The 16,417-nt window shown below is 39.4% G+C and overlaps 1 protein-coding gene across 6 annotated transcripts in view; it reads left to right on the forward strand.

Moving 5' to 3' along the window:
- The window catches only part of LOC123026561 (cytochrome c oxidase assembly factor 8), a 27,526-nt gene extending 13,145 nt beyond the window's left edge, over nt 1-14,381 (forward strand). For 2 of the 6 annotated variants that reach the window (XR_006415320.1, XR_006415325.1), the window contains one exon: nt 314-3,969. The gene's annotated coding sequence lies outside the window, so the exon portion shown is untranslated. Of the gene's footprint in view, nt 1-313; nt 3,970-13,706 lie in introns of those variants that run through there. The other 4 variants (XR_006415321.1, XR_006415322.1, XR_006415323.1 and 1 more) reach the window with 4 other exon arrangements.
- The last annotated feature ends 2,036 nt before the right edge of the window (nt 14,382-16,417 follow it).

A 16,417-nucleotide genomic window follows, 5' to 3' on the forward strand; every position in this document is an offset into this window, starting at 1 on the left:
GTGTACTTGGTCCTAATCTCTTCATTAATAATGGAAGCATCTGTCCTCAATAAGGACTATTCAGTCCACAAAAATGGACATTCTTTATCACAGCCATTAGAGAAAAGTGTGACTGCATTTCAGGCTTGAAGTTTAAACAAATAAATGTGCCCATAACTATGGTTACGGTTCTTTTCAAAAACTTACAATGTTTTAGTTCATTTTATTCATCTTTTATTCTTACTCTAATAGTGTGGTGTGGTGTGGTGTGGTTTGGTTTGGTTTTGGTATTGCACAGTAAAAAATAAAATAATTTCTAATGGGTTGGTTCCAGATTTGTCTTTCCACAAAGAAAAGGACTCTTTCCATCTGCAGAAGGTGTTTCAGCTCCTGCGAACTTCCCCAACTGAGGTAGAAGCAGATTTGTTTGGAAGGGTTAGGCAGCTGCAGAGGTGTGTGTGTGTGGGGGGGGGGGGCAATCTACAGAAATGCCACCACTACCCCATCTAGCGGGAGTATAATCTGGATCCAATTTCATAGGTAGAATGTATCTGTCTTATTTAAATTTCTAGACTTCTAGGATTGTGGTTTCAGAATCTGTGTGAAAAAGATTTTGCAACAGGATCAAAACCCAATGCTAAAAACAAGTGTTTCTAGATTTCTGTTGTACCTGCCTATCAAGGTCTTCATGGATTCTCAACACTTCTAAAGAGCATTTGTGCCTTGTGTTTATAACTGTAGGGCCCATAATAATTCAAGAGAATTTAAACCATTTTAATGGAGGCTTTAATTCCGAGCTTTTAAGCAAGCCTTGAAAACACTGCTCTTCTCTGACCTTCCCTTGAGTGTGTTTTATCAGACTGGGTTGAAGCTGCAACTGTGAGTTGTAGATTTTATTTTATGCTGGCATTCGTTCTTTTTTACAGTGTTTGCTGCTGTTACTGTTTTTACTGTTTTTTATTATCACATCAATTTTTATTGGTTTAGTGAGTTTCCTTGGATGCTGCCTTGAGAGGGCTCCTACCTGAAAAACAGCCAAAAATATTTTAAATTAGGTAAATAAACAAAACTTTAAATAGATCCAGACTAAAAGTAATAAATTATACATTAAAATTAAATTAAATTCATTCTGCATATTCCCAATTTTTAAAATGCTTGTTCCTATCAGGAAGATGTTTGGTATTTTTCTTCTTCCTTTTCAAAAAACCACACACACCAATTGGGGAATATGCAGCAAGGACACTTCTCTAGGGATGATGTGCTCAGTGCACATTACCCATGGCCCAGTAATTAGGAGTGTCCTAGGGCAGTACATTTCTGGTCTCCCTGTGCCTTTTCTCTGGTACTCAAATTTGCCACATTTTCCCTGTGGCCTGCCACTAATCTAACCATCTGATCAACCTAATTTTGCTTGTGGATATTCCTAAACCTCTGTTTGAAAACTAATTTTATAATCTTGCTTTCTTAATTACTGGATATATTGACCATTGATTGCAATCATACCCTTCAAAGGTAGTGCATCTTCTTCTTGTTTCTTTCCTATTAAAAACTGGACATCATCATGGCTAGACTGTCTTTATATCTGGCCACCATTGCATAATGTTATGGTCAACATTGTGTGTACCACTTTGTAAGCCCTTTCAAGCTGGAAAAATGTTATAAAAGAATGGTGACTCATCAAAACCATTTAAATATATAATAATTCTCATCCAAGCAGCAAGGAACTGCCATCTCCTTTTCCACTTATTTTTTCATGACAGCACACTGCTAAATTATTGGCCTCTGTATGCTTATTATAAATCATAGATCAAAGCATCCAGTAACATGAACCTCCCTATGGATTTTTCAAAAATAAATTTGCATCAGCTCTGTAGCTGCAGTAGTTTTCTTGCCTCAGCCAAATGGGAAAAGCTGTATTGGCAATGACTGTCCACAGAGATAACAAATACATTGGATTTCCAATTGGGTTTTTAATACCTTTGTTAAAAAACCCTAATTATCTTTATAGTAGTGTCTTTCAATAAGATTGTGGGTCTTTTTTCAGCATGTAATAAAGCAGTTATTTAAATTATTTTTAATTTGTAACGCAAGATGATTTTCACCATTAATGGGAAATGGTTCTTGCATTTCAAGCATGTTCTAATTTCCTATATTCATTGAATTTTGCCACTGAGGTATTCATTTCACGGTAATAGAGGAGGAAAAAACATTTTTGAGCATTCCCACATTGGGTGTGTTTACATGTTATATCAACCTACCCTGGAAATGAGAATCAGGCTCATAATGGGTTATTGGCCCCTTCCCCCCGTCCTCCTCACTTGATCCTTCTGCAGGTGTCCAGAGATGTCCATTAGACATCAGGTTATCCTCTGGATATTCCAAGAGACTTCATGAAAGGACCAAGGTGCCTCTCCACTGTGAGTACAAGCCATTCCAGACTCATTGCAGCTTTTTTATAGTTCAAACTTTTGTTTGCTTGAGATTGCAACCACCAGCTTGACAGCTGGTTTTTTGAACCCCATTGTGGCATCTATGGACAGGCCCTTCAAAGCTCCTCAGCAGTATTTTGGAGGGAATGCCTGTGGTTGCCAAACAGGCATTACACATTTTTGTAATTTTTCCAAACACTGGCTTTCGTGATCTCATGAAAAAAAGTTTGAAGTGAAAAAAAGCTGCAGCAAACCCAAAATAGCTTTTGATCAGGGTAGGAAGAAGGCAAAGCTAGTGCCAGCTGCTCCTTTGGGCACACTTTGGGTTTCTAGCAGGGGCGGCCACTTGGAAGCTGCTTGGCAGAAGCAGCATGGGGTTTTGCTCCCCTTGTCAAGAAGCTCCTATATTCAGTGCCTGGTTCCACGTACCCATGATGGAGTTGTGTACAGCAACACCTACTGCAGACACCCATGGGTTGTCAGGGTGGCTTGTTGTTTTCAGATAAGTCATCCTGTGGGAATTGGTTCAGGTTCACACAAGTCACATCGTGACACCCACTGTGGGTGGTGACACCATATAAACCCAGCCATTACCTTCGCTATATTGCAAATGATACACTACTGGCTGTGTATTGTTAGAATCTTTTGCCATGAACTTGTCACAGTACCTGTATATACTGGTGTCACCAGATATTTTGTTACCCCTAACAGCATTCACAATGCTTTGAATTCACAAGCCCAGAGAGACTCGATCACATCTCAGTGTCCTTTAAATACTGAAATGTCTGGTTTATGTGCCATATTGCAGAGCAGTCTTCCCAAAATGATCAAAGCAGAAAAATTATATCAATTGTGTATGCATGTGCATGGTTGCAGGCAATATAGTATCTTTCTTCCTTTTTAAAAGGGACTGTCCTCATTTTCTGTTTTTTTTTATCAATGCTAGACTAGACTAGCAGCAGAAGTAAAAATAGCCACGTAGTCCTGACATAACAAAAGAGGAGATTTTCTTGCATAAACCCTGAATACAGGCTACCCCTAAAGCAGCTGAAGCCCAAGAGAAGTCCATTGTCTCTGCAGTCAAAAATGATTATTTCTACCAGATTGAGCTCATACCATTAATAGCCATTACTCTTCAGCATACTGGAATTCTGCAGTGTGTTTCTCATTCATTATATTTCAGGATTTGGCTATGGGTTGTACATTTATACCAGTGTTTGAGCAATAGTATCATTAACCATAGATTTAAATGTGCTACCTATTATGTCTTCTAACCAAAAAAAAAGTATTAACAACTTGACAGTTATTATAATCCACCTTTCACGGTCTACCTGGTAGATCAAGTTAATGACCATCTCATTGTATTAGCATTTCTTTCCTGATTTTGAGGATAAAATTATTTTATTGCTCAAGGCAGGGGATAGAAAAATGCTTCTGCCATATATGTGGGGAAAATATATGAACCAGAACTCCCTTTGTTCAGAAAGATGTTGTCACCACAAGTGTTTTCTTACTCTTCTCTGTTGTTTGCTTGATATATTAAAATTATTATTATAAGAAACCTGTTAACTCAAACTGTTCTGTAAAAAATTTCTTGTTCTTTAGTGGTTGCAATCGAAGTGATTTTTTCTCTCTCTACTCTCTACAGTATTACAAAAAATAATTTTCATCAATTCTAGAAAGGTTCTCACAGACATTGATAAATATTATACTTTAATAAATAGATTTATTTTTCCTAGGTGTGAACCATATATGGTTATATAATGTTCTCCTAACCTTAAAAAATTATTTTGGCATTTATAATAAATAACACAAACAGGAAGAACCAGGGAAGAAAATTTGTCAATGGGTGGAGTAAATAAACAAGAAGCTTAATTGTAGCTTCCACAAAGAATCATGGGAAATATGGAAGATTTCCTATCATAGAACTATCATTCGCAAGTTTACCTGATGAGATAGAAACATAGGAAAAAAGCGAGTCAGAAGGGGCCTCCCGGGCCATCTAGTCTGAGCCCTGGCTCTGCTCATTTAATCCCCAGCATGTGGTTGTCCAGTCTTTCCTTGAACAGTCTCACTGATGGGGCCTCAACCACCTCACTTGGAAGCCACTTGCATATCCTAGGGGTTCTAACTGTTGGATGTACTTCCTGACATCCAACCTGAAGCCTGGTTCCTTGAGCTTTGCCCCATTGGAATGCATCCTGCCCTCCACTGCAAGGAAGAACAGGTCACAGCCCTCCTCCACATGACATCCCCTCACATACCTGTAAGTTGCTAAAAGTTCCCCGTGGAGTCTCCTCTTCTCCAGGCTGAAAAAGACCCAGTTCCCTCAATCTCTTGTCATATGTCATCCCTCCCTACAAAGCTACCATTTTTGTGACCCTGCGCTGAACCGATTCTAACCTAGCTACATCTCTCCTATAATGTGGAGCCTAGAACTGGACACAGTACTCCAGTTGTGGGTGCACCAGAGTCATGTACAGCAGTATCGACTCCTCCCTAGACTTGGAAGCCATGCTTCTGGCTATACATCCAAGGGTGGCACTTGCCTTCTTAACCACCCCATCATCCTGCTGGCTCATGTTCAACCTGCTGTTGACAAGTACCCTGAGATCCCTTCCACAGGTGCCGCTCTCCAGCCACTTGTTCCCCATCTGAGATGACAGAATAATTATTAAAATGGTTTTGCAGTGCAAATACACAGTCAGGGTTCATCATGCATCAGAGGCAAATCAAACATACAGGGTTTTTTTTAAAGTTTTATTTGGGATTATCCTAAAAAAAACCCCCCAAAAAAACTACAAACAACATCCAACATCAAAAACATCGAGCCCACTGGGTCAGCCCCCACACCCTTCTTTTTCTATTTATGATAACTGAAAAAACATATTTAAATCTATGCCAAGTCCCGTTTCTCTAGCCAATAATAAAAAAAAGTCCTAAGTTTGATAGAAGTGCAAATGAAACATATAGTGTAACCCTGTATAACAGAAGAGAAGGCCCCAGGCCTCCCAGGGTCTCAGCCTAGCCTTCCAGGGTTCATTGGATGGCCATGGCCCCTTCTACTGGGCCCTACTCTATTCCCCCAACCAATCAGTTGCTGTTTCCCTAGCTTTTGTTCAGTCTCCCCCCATAGGATTGCGCTGCTAATCAACTTCTGTATATACTAGTTCTACTTCTAGGGAATAGTTTCCTGACGGAGTACCATGTGTGCTCATCATTGGAAACCTTTATGAAAATGGATGAAAACTGCCATTTTTAGGAGGGTATATGGTGTCTCAGTGGCATTTGGGTATCAAATACAGACACAAGCGTATGTGCTGGATTGGTTTTGTGCATGTGAAAGGGCAGTATGAGCTTACGTGCTAAACAAGGCACAGTCCAGCCCCCTTTTCTCAGTACTCAGCTGTGGGTTGAAGCTGTGTCTGTTTGCTTTACATAACAGCATGCAGTTTCACAGCTGAAGGCAGTGGCCTTCTTCCCACTCAGCTGCAGTCATGTGAAAACATAAAATTGGAGGACACAGATGTTGAAGGACAACAACATGGGAAATGAGCAACGCACACACACACAATGGTTTGAGGAAGGCCTGCTGTAGATTTATTCCAGAATGTAACTGCATTTTTATGAATACAGAAATAAGAAAAATGTGGCTGCTCAGAAAAAGTCAAATTATCCTTGCAATAGCTATGAGATACAGCCATTGTAATATAAGAATCTCCTTCAAAGAGTATGCATAAGCACCTGCGATCTTTCTCAGCATCCCAGAGGGACAAAGGTTCACCAGCTTTGCCTGTGTGTAATATGGTAATGAGTCAGCAACATCTCCCTGCAGGACCGCTGATGAGCTAATCCGTGTAATAAAAAGCAGAGGTTGGGATGGATAGAGAACATTCATAAATTGTAGCAAGAGCATATTCAAGGGCTTGTGAAGGATGCTGAAGTGTGCTCGTGTTTCAGCTATATGATCCCTTTCTACCCCACCTCACTGCATTTTGAAATGCATCTTGTAAGGAACCATTTCCTTTTTGTTCGAAGTATAGGCTCCAGAGAGATTTTGCTTTGTTACCCTTTGGCTACAATAAACTGTGTTCTGTCTGCAGAATCCTATCTTCACTGGGTTTACCTTTATGAATCTAGAATGCATTGTGATTCTGGATATTAAAAACAAGTTCCCCTAAATATAGAACTTTATTATTTAGTGCTACAACTTACAGAACATTACAGAGAACAGTTATTGTTGGAACTTTCTGCCTCCTTGGTGTATTGCTATTCTCCATCTTTCATGTTTGTGAAGTCCCAAGTTCACCTACCAAGGCAACGTCAAAATAGTCCCTGTGGACTGCAGGCTGCCTGTACGTTGCGGCACCAGCTGGTTTGTCAGGCGGGTGTTAACTAAAGCCTGCCATTGACTGCAAGAGAGTAGATGGATAGCAAGCAATTAGTTGATTCCGTGTTTAAAAACTTGGCAGTTATGAATAGGACAAAACTTCTAAATTTCTCAGAAAGCAGCACTCTTTGGTTGTTAAAATTAAAAATGCACACTGTACAATTCTGCAGTCCACATACCCTAAACTTTGCTGCCAAGATACATCATGCAAATAAATAAAAGTGCAAAAGGTATAGGGTCAGGGCCAGCATTAAGGGTAAGCATGGCTAGGCACCTTCCAAGGAGCCATGCCCCACCAGGAGCCACTCCAAGAGTTTCCTGAAGTTGCCCCTCCTCCTCCTCACTGCAAACTATTACTCCACGTGTCCACATAGCTATACATGGACTAGCATGTCATGTCACCTTTGCTTAGCTGGAAAGGCACAGGCCAGTAGCCAGATGGGTGACCACATGTAGAAGCGGAGCATGAGGTTGGACTCAATGGCCTTGGAGGCCCCTCCAAACTCTACTTCATTCCATTCCATTCTCTGGCCAAAGCAATGGTAATACTGGGGAGGAGGTGCCACTGCCGACTTCTTCACTGCCTCTCTGCCAGTCATGTAAGGGATAGTAATGACGGGAGAGAATGTGAGGAGGAGCAGCAGGTGCTGACTGTGAAAAATGAGGTTATGGACACACCAAGAGAGGTGGCCCATGGAGGGTGGCTTTGCCATGGAAGGTCCAAAATCTGGAGCAGCACCGTTTACAGTGTTAGATATATTTTTAAAGAACTATGGAGCAGTATAGCAATGAAATATTATTATCATTGTTGAGAAAGGTCATTGCTCAAGCTGGCAGCATATAACCTGGCAGCATTTTTAAGTACTTACATACATTTTCTTTTAGAAGGGAATACCTCTTTCTCTCATACCCTAGGAAAGAATGACTCACCTAAGATAATTGCAGCCACAGCATGGGCACGCACAATTAAAAGTGTGTTTTCTTCTTCGGAACAGTTTTTATTCCTATGTGAATATGCTCCAATTTCATTGATCAATTAACTCCAATTTAGAGCTGATTTCACTACAGTTCCAGTTCTGCAGAGGAAGATACCCTTCTACAAGAGAATGCCACCTGCCAACATTGGCTCTTGTTGTTGTTGTTAGTCGCGAAGTCGTGTCCGACCCATCGCGACCCCATGAACAACATTCCTCCAGGCCTTCTTGTCCTCCACCATCTCCCAGAGTTCACGCAAGCTCACACCAACTGCTTCAGTGACTCCATCTAGCCTCTTCATTCTCTGCCGTCCCCTTCTTCTTTTGCCATCTAGTGTTCCCAGCATTAGACTCTTCTCCAGGGAGTCCTTCCTTCTCATTACGTGGCCAAAGTATTTCAGTTTCATCTTCAGTATCTGGCCTTCTAAAGAACAGTCGGGGTTGATCTCCTCTAGGACTGAAGTTTTGTTGCCAGTTGTTTAGACATTAATGGCTGTGTGTTGAGTTATTTTGAGGAGACAGCAAATTTACACTGTTATACAAGCTGTATACTCCCTACTTTACATTGTAGCAAAGTGTCATTTCTTCAGGGTTGTCACATGAAAAGATATAATAAAATATTTACAAAATGTGAGGGTGTACTCACTTCTGTGATATACTGTACATATATGCACATAGACATACACATACCAGTTTATTTCCGTGCCCAATAACATTTGTGTAATCCTCTGTAAACCCACATGCATATCTGACTGCTAACAACAGATCAGCAGAAGGAGCAACAATCATGAAGGCATTGATGGGGAAAACGAAAGGCAGCTTATAACTGCAGGACAATTTTTTAGGGAACAAGCAATTACTTCAACAGCACATGAAACAGCCTTTTGGGGGCGGGGGACTGTTTACCAGCAAGGCAAGCAAGGAAGTAAATCATGAAATTGACTAGGACTTGGAAAAGAGCCAATAGATGGTTTTGTGCTCTGGTGGATTTCTGCAAGATTCCTGATAAAATAATGGTAAAAAAAAACTTTTGCCAAGGTCTCATTAAATTACATGTATTTTGATCTGATGCAGGAAGGGAGAGTTTCCCTCATGAGCCTACAACCCTAGCAGACCAATTGCAGAAATGGTGCTGATAAAGGAAGCAAAGATTTTTAATGCAAAAGTGTCTGCACTCTGTGCTAGAAGCAGACAGGAGGACTAAGAGGAAAATATCCACAGCAATCTGCATTGTCTCCCATCTTCTGTCAGGAGTTATATGGGTATGAAGTGAAAAACCACCCCTTGGCAACTTACCTTCAGGTCAGTTTTGTGTGACATGCCCGATTGCCTGGCCCTGGCAATGGATTCAGAACATGCCACATCCATCATGCCACTCTTAATACTTTCAAAGACAGTCAAGTGGTAAATGTAATTAATTTATGAATGTGCCATGAAAACAGCAAGAAAAGTAAAACTTTGAATTGGTCTTGGATTGGACAGCCCCACAAATCAAGGACAACTTAAGATAAATGACTGTCTTCTGACTGCCGTTCAAAAAGTGGACTGTCCACTGTAAAGACACATGGCTACCCCACACAAAACACATACCCATTTTGCTATTTTTGCTTAGCATAACATCCCACTTGGAAATTAAATCTTGCTGGCATTTGGTGATCCTAATTCTAATAGACCAAAGAGGCTTCAAACATTTTGGAAGTAGACCAATTCACTTAAAGAAAATTTGATCATCTTTAAAATCAACACAACTTCAAATAATTTAATTTGCATGTTGCTCTTTCTCATTCCCACAGAGTTGTTAATAATGTGTTATTTATTTAAAACTATTCTAGACTGTCCCTTACCATGGTCTCGGGATGGTTTAACAATAAGACAATATAAAATAAAACATAGCATCTTAATAAAATTTCCAGCCAACCATAAAACCCCAGTTAAACAACCAGGTCTTAAAACATTAGGAAAATAAAAAGGTTTTAGCCTGGTGCCAAAAGGAATAAAATAATGGCACCAGGCGAACCTCTCTGGGGAGCAAATTCCACAATCAGGGCACCACTGCAGAGAAGGCCCTTCTCTGGGTAGTCACCCTCCTAATCTCCTTCAGGGAGGGCTCTGCCCCAGATCTTAAGGGGCGGGCAGGCACATATAGAAGGGGATGCTCCTTCAGGTAACCAGGCCCTGATGAATAATGCCACCATTCCCCTAGCCACCACAAACTAGTCTGAATAGAAATATCTACCCCATTTTCAGAAGATACTAATGGCTAAATACCAAAAAGTATTGAATCAAGAAGTAACAATCACAGAAGTAATAGAAGTAATTAAGAGACAAAAGAATGACAAAACTCCAGGCCCAGATGGGCTACCAGCAGAGTTTTATAAATCCTTTGAAGGAATTTTCGCTACGCTTCTTAAGGATATATGTAATGCAGCATTGTTAGATGCTAAAATACCAAATACTTGGACAGGCAAATATTACATTAATACCGAAATAAGACACGGACTTGATGCAGATTCAAAACTATAGACCTATATCACTATTAAATGTGGATTACAAATTTTTTCCCTCCATAATGTCAGAAAGATTGAAGAAGTATTTAACAGACTTTATTCATTCAGATCAAAATGGTTTTTTACCTAAAAGACAAATGAGGAATAATATGAGAACTATCTTGGACATCTTAGAGTATTATGTGATGCATATGGAAAAACCAATGGCACTGTTATTCATGGACGCACAGAAGGCTTTTGACAATGTTAATTGGCAATTTATGAAGCAACAACTAGTTCAAATGGAGTTTGGTGAAAAGTTCATTAATGCGCTATTAAGCATCTATCAAAAGCAGTCTGCTAGGATTATAATCAATGGAGAATTTACAAATACTATAGATATATAAAAGGGTACCAGACAAGGATGCCCGCTATCACCACTGTTGTTTATATTGATCCTAGAAGTGTTAAACAGAAATATCAGGGATGATATGGACATTAAAGGTACTAGAATTAGAGATGAAAGCTATAAATTGCAAGCATTTGCAGATGACCTAGTTTTCATAATTGAGGAACCCTTAGTAACAATGCCTAAACTCCTACAAAGGATTGAAGAGTATGGCAAGGTTACTGGGATGAAAATAAACAGAGAAAAGACGAAATTGTTAGTAAAAAATCTCACACAGGAGCAGAGAAAAACTCTGGTGGAACAAGTAGATTTTCAGATTGTTAAAAAGGTTAAATACTTGGGAATTTATCTTACAGCTAAGTGTACCACTCTGAAAGAAGACAATTATGATAAACTATTTAAGGAAATTACGAGTGATTTGGAAAAATGGGCTAATTTGCAATTATCCTTGCTGGGAAGAATAGCTCTAGCTAAAATGAATATATTACCAAAGCTTCTGTTTCTATTCCAAATGATTCTCATAAAAATTGATAGAAATTTTTTTGATGATTTAAATTTTCAAATCTTGAGATTGATATGGAGAAAGAAGAAACCAAGGATTAAACTAAAAATACTTCAGGAGGCTAAAGAGAATGGGGGTTTTGGTCTCCCTGATTGGATGCTGTATTATCAAGCTTCTGTTTTAATGTGGCTAAAAGAATGGATAACTTTAAGAAATAAAAGAATCTTGTCTCTCGAAGGGCATGATTTGCAAATGGGTTGGCATGCTTATATGTGGTATGAAAAGTGTAAGGTACATGGTTGTTTTTTAAGTCATTATATTAGGAAATCATTAATGTTGGTGTGGGAAAAGTTAAAGACAAAACTGTATAATAAATTACCAGGATGGCTTATACCTATGGAAGCTCTTGTATATCCAAATGCATTGAATTTCAAAGTGATCGTAAGATATGATGACATTTTGGATAACGATGGAGGACTGAAACTGAATCAAGAAATACAAGAACAAGGATCTAATATTTCTTGGTGGCACAAGGTGCAGATACAATCGAGATATGCAAAAGACTATAGAATGTGGGACTTTTATAAGGATTTAACAGCATTTGATCAGGTGATGCTTAAATCAGATGAGCAAATGATTAAAAGATTATGTAATTTCTTACTAGATAGGAGAATGGAAGATGAACAGGTTAAGGAAACTATGATAACATAGGCACAAAACTTTGGATATAATATTGAATTAGAAAAATGGCAAAAGCTGTGGGAGAGAAATATTAAGGTAACATTAGCAACTTCATATAAACAAAACTTGTATAAAATGTTTTATAGATGGTATTTGTTGCCAAATAGACTAGCCAAGATGTTTCCAAATATGTCAAATGGATGTTGGAAATGGAAACATATTGGGTACCTTCTATCGTATGTGGTGGACTTGCGATAAAGCAAAAAAGTATTGGATTAAAATGCATAAATGGCTTGAGGAAATGTTACAAAAAGCTTTAGCTTTTAAACCTGTTTTCTTATTTGGCATTATACCTGATGATATTAGTAAACAAGAAATGTACTTGACTTTACATGTAATTACTGCGGCGAGGATTGCATTTGCCCAACACTGGAAGAGTGAAGAGCCACCCATTGATGAACTGATCCTAAAAAAGATCTTGGACTGTGCAAAAATGGACAGATTGTCTTTGTCACTGAAGGAGAAAGAAGATACTGACTTCTATCAAACTTGGGACTCTTTTTATTATTGGTTAGAGAAATGGGGCTTCTCATAGATTTAAATATGTTCGTAAGTTATCATAAAAAGAAAAAATGTGGGGGGCTGACCCAGTAGGTCCGTTGTTTCCGATGACTGATGTTGTTTTTAGTTTTTCTTTGTATTAGGTTTATTTAGAATAAAACTTATTCAAAAAGCCTGTGTGGTGTAGTGGTTAAGAGCATGGGACTGGGACTCAGACGACCTGGGTTCTAGTCCCCGCTCAGCCATGGAGCCAACTGGGTGACTTTGGGCCAGTCACAGACTCTCAGCCCAACCTACCTCACAGGGTTGTTGTTGTGGGGATAAGATGGAGGAGGAGAGATGATGTAAGCTGCCTTGAGCCCTTTGTAGCAAAAAGGCAGGATATAAATCCATAAATAAATAAACAAACAGAGAGAGAGAGAGAGAGAGAAGATACTAATGGATAAAATAGACATTACTGTGTCGTTTTACGTTTTATTTTTCGGGGCCTGTATGGGCCATCCTGTTGTAGCTGCGGTGTAGAGGAGATGCTAAGGTGGGGCCACACTGGCCTTGTCTTTTTCTGCCAGCTGTTCCAATTTGTGCATTGGGTATTGGTGATGAGGGTTGTAGTTGTATTTTATAATTGCTTTACACTATGTAGTATATTATTCTATGAAGTATCTATGTTTTGATTTTTTGCATTGCTTTTGCAGTTAATAGTCTGTTTTGTATTTTTGCTTTGATTATATTATTGTATATTATGACACGTGAACCAGCTGGCAAGAAAAGGGCCTGGATGCTATTGTTTTCTTGATTCTAGTTGCTAAACTGGGAGGTCTACTTCTTGGTCTGTACCAAGTTGCTTTATGAAGACAAAGTTTACCTCTTGCCTTGGGTCAATAAGGCTACTGCCAATGTATTCCAAGAATCACCTGTGAGTCCAAACAGATGTATTGATTAAGACAACAGGAAATGGCCTCCATTATTTATTAATAGCAAATTGTACAACTAAGGGTTGCTTCTTCTAGTGTAATCCCGTTAGCCTTGTAGAGGCAGAATCATTCAGTGAACAGGAAGGAGCTAAAACTTGTGCTGCTGGGAGGTGCTGAAGAGTATTTTTGAGCTCTAACAACTCTGTATGAGACTCTGTTAAGTGCATACTGAATTAGCAAGGGAAAGGAGAATCAAGGCTTGTATTTATCTGGTATTGTTATTCTTGCATTGCAATGCTATATTGTTCAGGCCACAATTTATCAGTTACTGCTGCTGTTGTCCTTGGGATTCATAGTGCAAATTTATGCTTATCTTCTCAGAAGTAAATCCTATCCAACTGGACTTACTTCAAAGCAAGAAAAACTCTAATAGGAAGGAAAATCCTGTGACCCCTACACATCATCGAAGGATTGTTTGGATTCCTCCCTCTGAGGTGAGAGACAATGCTCCAAGTTCAGAAAGAGAGTTGGAGAAAGACCTGTGCTGGCTGCCCCCTATGATCAAATAATCAGCCTCTGTGGAAAAAAGGGACATTAAGTAGCTGGGAAGAGGACTGGAAAAGCCAGGATATGAGCTATCCTGAGGCCTCTCTAGCTTCCTTCCTTCCCTTTCTGAAGGCCAACTAGACAGGCAAAAAAGCCTTCCTAATGAAAACTGCTGGGCTGGAGGACAGATAAGCAAAGATCACTTCTGCAGCTCTTCCTGCCTGGCACCGAATGATTGGAAAGCGGGGTTTCTGATCATTGAGGGCAGCATCACTAGGACTGAACTCTTCAGATTTGCAACTGTGGAATATTCAGCACCTTGGTGAACTTGAGGAATGTTTGAACTGGCTGATTGCAAAGTCTTCAAGCAAGAATCATACTTTTTCCCCCCCTTTTGAACTCAGACTGTAAATTGCATTGTTCTGGTTTGAAATAGATTAAGTACTCATTTTGCTTTATGTAAGCAACTGCTGTATTGTTCTCTATTAACTACAGTTCTAAGGAAAGAGATTCAAGCTTATTTTTATTAATCCTCATGGGTCCCACATAAGCAGCAACCATTAGCACCCCAAACATTTCCACTGTGTCAAGTTAGTTCATAAGGTTCACCGAACAGGAGTACGTTACCAAGGATAAATTCTCTTACCCAAGATGTGGTTATACATGCTAAGTTTGCAGCTCAGAAGCTGCCACCCTCACAAACACATGGATATACACAGACATGTTGTTGGTCTTGGAGCTGTGCCACCATCACAATCTGTTTTCAACCATCATAAGGCCATTTTGAGAAAGGATGTACTCTAACCACATTTAGATCTTCAGCTGGGAAACAGAAGTGTCTGCTAGAACAAATCTTAATCACTATATCATCTCCTGCATCTCCTCTTAGAGTAGGGAACTGCTGTTGTTGCAAAGAAGGGAGCAAGGAATAGGCAAATATTTATACATACATTGCTCATAGTTCCTCCCTGAATTTTAATTTCTTTAAGCTCTCTAGCTGGATAGCCTTGACCTGATTATTCTCCCTACACATACCAATTATAGCAATATCCTGGTCCTGCAAGAAGTGCTGCTTCTTACCATCTTAATTTTTTTTAGTAAATTAATGGAATGCTAGATCAGCTTATGATGTTCACATGAGTAGATATGTGGTGGTGTGAGTAGACACTGGACAGATACGATATGAGCACACACTAGTCAACACTGACCAGATGCTAAATGGGAGATAAGGTCACACAAAACAGGCACCAGGTGGATACCAGATTAAATTGGCAGATGCAAGCACCCAATGGATAACATACCAGATGACATGGGCAGACTCAGGCAACAGCAAGCAGATCCAAGCAGACAATGAGCATAGGATCACAGAGTGAGATGGGGCCTCAAAGACCATTTGGCCTGGTATTGGCTGTACAGTCTGTCACAAACGTAAGATGCTGCCTTGCGCTGAATCAGAGGATTGGCCCATTTAAGCCAATATTGCTGACACTGACTGGCAGCAGATCTCTAGGGTTTCAGATAGGAATTTTTCCAGAACTACCAGGAGATGCACAATTGCTAAGGACGGGCAAGAAGTAGAAGCAAATGTGACAGAAATAAGGCCAAAATCCTAAAAGCAACTTTTTAGCAACCATCATATAGAGACAAAAAGAACTATTACAATGGCCAGTGCAAAGAAATAGAAGAGAACAACAAAAGAGGAAAAACAAGAAAGTTCTTCCAGAAGATTCAAGAAATCAAAGAGAAATTCAAACCTAGATTAAGAATGCTGAAAGACAAACAAGCGAACATGCTATCCGATCAGGGTAAACTAAAAGGGCATAAACAATATAGAGAAGAACTATAGAAAAGAGATAAGAGGATGACAGACTTCTTTAAATAGTAATCATATAAGATTATGAGAATGCAGTATCTGAAAGCAAAGTGGAAGCTGCTCTGAAACACTTGGAAAGAATAAAGCACCCAGAACAGATAGGATACTAGTAGAACTATTCCTATCTGTAGAGACCGCATCAGTCCAAGCCCTAAGAAGACTAGTAGAGGTGCTTGAGATCATAGTACATATTTGCATTGACTATTGGAGCATACCCAACTTTTTCAGAAAAAAAGTCTATGTTTTATAGATGACAGTGAAGCCTTTGACTGCATGGATCATGAAAAACTATGGATAGCCAGGAAGCTCTTAAGTCTAGTTAAAACTCCTTTTCTTGTAATTTTAATGCTTTATTTCCTATCCTTTGAATCATAAATAAAATAAAAATAGATTTAAATTACTCCATTATCTATGTGACACCCTTTCAAACAGTTGTAGATGGCTATCATATATGGCCTTTTAATCGGCTGTTTTCTAGGCTCAACATACCCAGCCCCTTCAACTTTTCCTCATAGAAGAAGATACAATACATATACAAGTTTTTCTCCTCCAGCTGGCACTGTGATGCAAGCACAGAAGCTATTCTGCTGTAAATCAACTGTGCTGACATATATTTGTGTTCAGTATAAGCAGGGATGCTTCTTTCCAAAGAGCTATCTATGTGCATAGAGAA

The sequence above is a fragment of the Varanus komodoensis genome, unplaced genomic scaffold (genome assembly GCF_004798865.1).
Source record: "Varanus komodoensis strain SLA01 unplaced genomic scaffold, ASM479886v1 scaffold3, whole genome shotgun sequence".
Lineage (NCBI taxonomy): Eukaryota > Metazoa > Chordata > Lepidosauria > Squamata > Varanidae > Varanus > Varanus komodoensis.